Genomic DNA, 8,060 nt, shown 5'->3' on the forward strand with positions numbered 1-8,060 from the left:
TTTTGTTCAGAGTTCTCTGTCTGTTGCTGAGTGGATGATGGAAAAGGCTTGCTGTTGCTAAACCTGTTTCTTCCCACCATTATTAAAGCCTTGTTGAGGCTTTTGATCCTTCCATGAGAAATTTGGATGATTTCTCCATGATGAGTTATAGGTGTTTCCATAAGGTTCACCTAAGTAATTCACCTCTACTATTGCAGGGTTCTCAGGATCATAAGCTTCTTCTTCATAAGAAGCCTCTGAGTACTGTTGGATGCAGCTTGCATTCCATGCAGACTCTGAGAGATCATATTGACTTGCTGAGTCAATATTTTATTCTGAGTCAATATGGCATCAGAGTATCAACTTCAAGAACTCCCTTCTTCATAGGCGTCCATTTTCATAGGATTCCTTTCAGAAGTGTACATGAACTGGTTATTAGCAACCATGTTAATGAGTTCTTGAGCTTCTGCAGGCGTTTTCTTTAGGTGAATGGATCCACCTGCAGAAGTGTCCAGTGACATCTTTGATAGCTCAGATAAACCATCATAGAATATATCCAGGATGGTCCATTCTGAAAGCATGTTAGAAGGACACTTTTTGGTCAACTGTTTGTATCTTTCCCAAGCTTCATAGAGGGATTCACCTTCTTTTTGTCTGAAGGTTTGAACATCAGCTCTAAGCTTGCTCAGCTTTTGAGGAGGAAAGTACTTGGCTAAGAAAGCCGTGACCAGCTTATCCCAAGAGTTCAGGCTGTCTTTGGGTTGAGAATCCAACCATAATCTAGCTCTGTCTCTTACAGCAAAAGGGAAAAGCATGAGCCTGTAGACTTCAGGATCTACTCCATTAGTCTTAACAGTATCACATATCTGCAAGAATTCAGTTAAGAACTGAAAAGGATCTTCAGATGGAAGTCCATGAAACTTGCAGTTCTGCTGCATCAGAGAAACTAATTGAGGTTTCAGCTCAAAGTTGTTTGCTCCAATGGCAGGAATGGAGATGCTTCTTCCATGTAAATTGGAATTAGGTGCAGTAAAGTCACCAAGCATCTTCCTTACATTATTATTATTTTCGGCTGCCATCTCCTCTTCCTGTTCGAAAATTTCTGAAAGGTTATCTCTGGATTGTTGTATTTTAGCTTCTCTTAGTTTCCTTTTCAGAGTCCTTTCAGGTTCTGGATCTGCTTCCACAAGAATGTTCTTATCCTTGCTCCTGCTCATATGACAAAGAAGAGGCACATAAAAATAATAATAATAATATGGATCCTTTATACCACAGTATAGGATCCCTTTGTGAGTGGAAGAAAAGAGGGAGACAAAGAGTGTGATGTAAAGAAAGAAACACAACTGTGAGGATGCAGAGATTGAGATGAGATGTTAGTAGATGAATAAATAAATAGAATAAGATGGAGAGTGAGAATTTCAAAAAATATTTTTGAAAAAGAGTTAGTGATTTTCAAAAATGGTTTTTGAAAAGTGTTAGTATTTTCGAAAATTTTAAAATCAAAAATAAAAAATAAGAATAATTAGTTAATTAAAAAGAAATTTTGAAAAAGAGGAAAGATATTTTCAAAAATTAGAGAGAGAGAGTTAGTTAGGTAGTTTGAAAAAGTTAAGAAACAAAAAAAATTAGTTAGTTAGTTGAAACAAATTTTGAAAAGATAAGAAGTTAGGAGGTTAGAAAAGATATTTTGAAACCAACTTTTTGAAAAAGGTAAGATAAGAAGATATTTTAGAAATTAGTTTTGAAAAAGATTTGATTTTTAAAATCTCAATTAATGACTTGATTCATAAGAAATCACAAGATATGATTCTAGAACTTAAAGTTTGAATCTTTCTTAACAAGCAAGTAACAAACTTCAAATTTTTGAATCAAAACATTAATTGATTATGTTATTTCGAAAATTTGATATAAAAATAAGAAAAAGATTTTTGAAGAATATTTTTAGAATTTTCGAAAATAACTAAGAATTTGAAAAAGATTTGATTTTTGAAAAAGATTTTGAAAAAGATAAGATTTTCAAATTGAAAATTTGATTTGACTCATAAGAAACAACTTGATTTTAAAAATTTTTGAAAAAGTCAACTCAAATTTTCGAATTTGATGAGAGAAAAAGGGAAAGATATTTTTTTGTTTTTGTTTTTGAATTTTTATGATGAGAGAGGAAAACAGGAAAAATGATGCAATGCATGAAAGTTATGGATCAAAACAATGAATGCATGCAAGAATGCTATGAATGTCAAGATGAACACCAAGAACACTTTGAATGTCAAGATGAACATCACAGACACAATTTTGAAAAATTTTTTTAATGCAAAGAAAACATGCAAGACACCAAACTTAGAATTCTTTAATGCTTACGCACTAAGAATTCAAGAATGCATATGAAAAACAACATACAACACAAAACAAAAAATCATCAAGATCAAACAAGAAGACTCACCAAGAACAACTTGAAGATCATGAAGAACACTATGAATGCATGAAATTTTCGAAAAATGCAAGATGCACATGCAAACGACACCAAACTTATGACATGACTCATGACTCAGACAAGAAACACAAAAATATTTTTGATTTTTATGATTTTCTAATTTTTTTCGAAAATTATATGGAAAAGAAAAATAAGGATTCCAAAATTTTTAACATGAATTCCAGGAATCTTGCATTCTTAGTCTAAAGCTTCAGTCCAGGAATTAGACATGGCTCACTAGCTAGCCAAGCTTTCAATGAAAGCTCCAGTCCAAAACACTAGACATGGCCAATGGCCAGCCAAGCTTCAGCATGTAATTCAGACATGACACACCTGACATACTCATTCCCAAAGGAATTAGACATGGCTTTACAGCCAGCCAGGCTTCACATGCTTTATGAAACACTAGAATTCATTCTTAAAAATTTTGAATAAAATTTTTTTTTTGAAAACATTTTTATATTATTCTTTTTTTTTCGAAAACAAAAGAAAAATTTTTGAAAGATTTTTGAAAAATTTTTGAAAAGAAAATAAAAAGAAAATTACCTAATCTGAGCAACAAGATGAACCGTCAGTTGTCCAAACTCGAACAATCCCCGGCAACGGCGCCAAACCAGCCCCCAAAACGTGATCAATAGATCAAAAGATAATCCAAAGATCCAGGATGGTCAAAAAGACTAGTAAAAGGTCCTATTTATAATAAACTAGCTACTAGAGTTTACATGAGTAAGTAATTGATGCATAAATCCACTTCCGGGGCCCACTTGGTGTGTGCTTGGGCTGAGCTTGAGTGTTGCACGTGTAGAGGTCCTTCTTGGAGTTGAACGCCAGCTTTTGTGCCAGTTTGGGCGTTCAACTCTGGTTTTGGCTCCTTTTCTGGCGCTGGACGCCAGATTTGGGTGGAAAGCTGGCATTGAACGCCAGTTTACGTCATCTATTCTTGGCCAAAGTATGGACTATTATACATTACTGGAAAGCCCTGGATGTCTACTTTCCAACGCAATTGGAAGCGTGCCATTTCAAGTTCTGTAGCTCCAGAAAATCTACTTTGAGTGCAGGGAGGTCAGAATCCAACAACATCAGCAGTCCTTTTTCAACCTCTGAATCTGATTTCTGCTCAAGTCCCTCAATTTCAGTCAGAAAATACCTGAAATCACAGAAAAACACACAATCTCATAGAAAAGTCCAGAAATGTGAATTTAACATAAAAACTAATGAAAACATCCCTAAAAGTAACTAGATCCTACTAAAAACATACTAAAAATAATGTCAAAAAGCGTATAAATTATCCGCTCATCACCGAGCACTCACGAGACGGAGCTGCCTGCTACTATGATCACCCTTCTCTGGTGTGTGCTGGAGGGCAAGGACCTGTATCTGCCACGATTCATCCGGCACTATATGGCCAGGGTCCATGTCAGAGGCACCCTTCCTTTCCCTTACCTGGTCACCCAGCTAGGCCGTCGAGCTGACGTGCCTTGGGAGGATGCTGATGAGAAGCCACCTGCTGTGGACTGCAAGAAGATTATCCCTCACAGCAGGAAATCTTGGACTTTAGGCTATACACCTCCATTCCTCACCGCTTCTGCTGAGACCGCCACGCCTTCAGCTGCCCCTTCTTCTTCCACTGCTGCACCAGCCCCACCCACTGCACCTCTACCTGCTCCTGAGCCTATTTACCATTTGTTGCATCACCTCTTCGCCCGCTTCGACCGTATGGAGCGTCGCAACAAGCGACGCTATGAGCACCTCAAGTTGATGATCCGATCCGGCGGCGACATCCCCTCCGAGCCTGACACCCCTTCTGAGACATCTGAGGCGGAGGCGAGCGATCATGAGGAGGAGACACATGCCCAGGCTGATCAAGCAGGCCCGGAGTAGGCTGCGCCCCAGCAGGAGGAGACACACCAAATACAGGCCGCAGATCCTGTGATTCCTATCCAGTCAGAGCCTCCACTACAACAGATAGATCCTCCTACACTTATCCAGTCTGCAGACCCTCAGGCCTCCACAGATCCTCCAGCAGCCCATCCTTCCAGTGATGACACTCCTTCACACCCAGCTTGAGTGAGCATCGAGGACGATACTTTATTTTAAGTGTGGGGAGGTCGCCATCTCTGGTATATTTTTTGATGAACCATTACAGACTCTTTTATCTTATTTTGGTTATTTTTCTATATTTTTATCTTTATTTTTATTTTTTTATCTTTCAGTACTTATACATTGTCCTTTTCTATGTATTTTTATTTTATTTCTGCATTTTGCACCTTAGTTCATATTTTAGCCATTTAGTTTAGTTTGCAATTCTAACTTATTAGTTATAGAATATGTGGATTAATTAGTATTGTTTATCCTTTTAGCATATGATAGTTTGGTTTAAATTAAAAATAAAAAAGGAAGTAAACTAGAGACTTTAACATAATAAAAACAATCCATACCCCTTGTATATAGCATTACATGTTAGTTAGTTAACAACATTTCATCAAGGAACAACACTAAAACTTTAAAGGCACCCTAAGATTTACATTGAGAATAATGGGAACTCTTAATTTTTACTTGCATGACATGTATAACTGATATATGATTTTTGAGCTAGAGAACACACAGCCTGTGAGTTTTGAGCTTAACTGTATGGTTACATTCAAACCATAAATTTTATTCCTGTGTGTTTTACCCTTCTTTTTCATTCTGATGTTCTTTACTTTGTTTTAATCTATATGTCCAATTATAGAATATAGATACATACCAAGAAAGTGATTGAGGCCATCATTTGAATTTTTCCTCACTTATCCCAAATTAGCCTACCTTTTACATCACCCTTGTTATCCCCTTGAGCTTTTTAATCCCCTCTTGTTCCATAAACCACATTACTAGCCTTAAGCAGAAAAACAAAATAAAAATCCCAAGTTGAATCCTTGGTTAGCTTAAGATAGAAATTGTGTATTGTTTAAGTATGGGGAACTTTATGGGAACATGGATGATAGAAACAAAGGTAGAAAGTTAAAAAGAATAAAGATGTTTCAAAATAAAATTTGGGAAGCATGTTCATGTGAAATCAAAACAATTGAATTACGATGTGCATTAAAAAAAATTTACATTTTCGGTATTTAATTAAGGGGATACAAAAATTCCCCAATCGCAAAATAAAAAGAATCAATGCACATTGATAAACCCAAATTTTGTGGTTTATCTTGTGCTTAATTTGGGGGATTTTATCATCTTTTCCCACATTTATTCAATGAAATTGCATGGTTTTGCAATTCTCCCTTGATTTGTGCTTAAATGTGAAAACATGCTTTTTAGGCCTTAAAATAGCTAAATTTAATTCATTTTAATTCCATTCGATGCCTTGATGTATTTGTTGAGTGATTTCAGGTTCATAAGGAAAGTATTGGATGGAAGGAATGAAGAAAAAGCATGCAAAGTGGGAGAACTCATGAAGAAATGAAGGAACCGTAAAGCTGTCAAGCCTGACCTCTTCGCACTCAATCGCCCATAACTTGAGCTACAGAGGTCCAAATGAGGCGGTTCCAGTTGCGTTGGAAAGCTAACATCGGAGCTTCGAAATGATATAAAATTTGCTATATGTTACTTCACGCTCAGGGGCGCGCACGCGCCATGTATGCGTGTGCGCCGATCTGCCGAGGCCCACTAAGGTGAAATCGCCCCCAGCGATTTCTGAAGCACTTTGGGCCCAACCCAACTCATTTCTAATGCTATTTCATGCAGAATTCAAGCTGGGGCAAGGGGGAGCAATTGTTTGGTAGTATAGCATCATGTAGGTTTGTTTCTAGAGAGAGAAGCTCCGTCTTCTCTCTAGAATTAGGTTAGGTTAATTTTCATCTTAGATCTAGATTTAATTCATGCTTTGATTTACTTTTCCTTTACAATTTCTTGTTCCTCTACTCTTCCTCTCTCTAATTTTGTATTTCATTCTAGTAATTGCTTACTTTGTTGTTGATGCACTTTTATTCTTCCATTTTCCTTTAATGCAATTTATGATTCATGTTCTTTTATTATTGAATTGCTTTATTGTTGTTTAATTCCTTGCAATTGAGTAGTGTAGATTTACATTCCTTGCAATTTACTATGCTTTCCTTTTATGCCTTCCAAGTGTTTGATAAAATGCTTGGTTGGATCTTAGAGTAGATTTTTGAGCATTCTTGGCTTGGAGAGAGTAATTAGGCAATCTTGAGTCATGAAAACCCAACTCATGTTGGTGATCTAGAGTTGTTAGCTAATATTATTTCCATTGACGCTAATCTTTTGCTAATTAAATTAGTAAGTTGATTAGGACTTTTGGAATATTGTTTCCATTGACGCTAATCTTTTGCTAATTAAATTAGTGAGTTGATTAGAACTTTTGGATTGAGATTAGCTAGTCTTGTTAGACTTTCTCTCATGGAAGATAATATGATACCTTCTTCCAATGTTGGAGATGACGTAATAAGGTAAATTCTTGTTATTATTGTGGTATGATTGATTAATCTTGTTTGACTTTCTCCCTATTTGTTGGAGTTGACTAAATAAGATGAATTAATCATTGCATGACTAGGATAGAAAGCCTATGATCTCAATCTTTGCCATGAATGTCTCTCTCTTTATTAATTGCTCTCTTTATTTTTCTTGTCATTTATTTTATTGCCCCTTTAATCAACCAAACCCCCCTTACATCCTTCATAGCCAATAATTGACCACTTCATTGCAATTCCTTGTGAGACGACCCGGAGTCCAAAATACTTTGGTTAATTCTTATTTGGGGTTTGTTCTTTGTGACAACCGAAATTTTTGCATGAAAGGATTCTTGATTGGTTTGGAAACTATACTTTACAACGAGATTTCATTCATTTGAGGAAATTCTAAACCGTCAAAAGTCCGTTCATCAAAATGGCGCCGTTGTCGGGAAGTTACAATGGTGTTATGTTATTGGTTATTGTATATATGTGAATATTGTGAATAGCTTTATTTTGGATTGCTTGCTAGTCTTTGCTAGTTTTAGGATTTTGTTTCATTATTTCTTATTAGCTTTTATTCTTATTTTCTCTTTTCATTATGAATTCTCACTTTGGCTATGAGTTTAGTTCTAATTATGTTGTAGGAAATGAGGGCTACAATGAAGATGTGTATCAAGAATGGGATAACCAAAGGTGGGAGGAGCCATATGCATATGATCAATCCTCTTGGCAACAACTTCCACCAATCCAATGGTTATGGTGAATCCCCTTGTGACTTCCAAGAACCACCACCATACACCTATGAGCCATATCCCCAACATAACCCTCAACCATACTCACAAGCCACCTTTCACCAACCATCTTCATATGACCCTAATTCATACCCACCATACCAACAATCATATGAGCCATATGAACCACACATAGAGCCACCACCACTCCAACATCAATATTTTCAAGAGCCACCCCCTCTATACTATTACCAAGAAGAACCACCTCCAACGCATGCAAATTTTTAACCACAAGATGAATTCTACTTTTCTCCACAACCACCTTCCGACTATAATACTTTCCCCTCAAACAATGAACCCTCTCTTCCACCATCACCCCTCCATGAAGCCTCAATGCTAGAATTAAGGGATCTTGAATCTCATATC

The 8,060-nt window shown here is 36.5% G+C and overlaps 1 non-coding gene across 1 annotated transcript; it reads left to right on the forward strand.

Annotated features, from left to right (window-relative positions):
• The first annotated feature begins 554 nt into the window (after positions 1 to 554).
• Positions 555 to 662, forward strand: LOC112752648 (small nucleolar RNA R71). Its single transcript, XR_003177074.1, has one exon. It is a non-coding gene; the product is annotated as a small nucleolar RNA R71 (small nucleolar RNA).
• The last annotated feature ends 7,398 nt before the right edge of the window (positions 663 to 8,060 follow it).

This window comes from Arachis hypogaea, chromosome 15 (assembly GCF_003086295.3).
Source record: "Arachis hypogaea cultivar Tifrunner chromosome 15, arahy.Tifrunner.gnm2.J5K5, whole genome shotgun sequence".
In the NCBI taxonomy this organism is placed as follows: domain Eukaryota; kingdom Viridiplantae; phylum Streptophyta; class Magnoliopsida; order Fabales; family Fabaceae; genus Arachis; species Arachis hypogaea.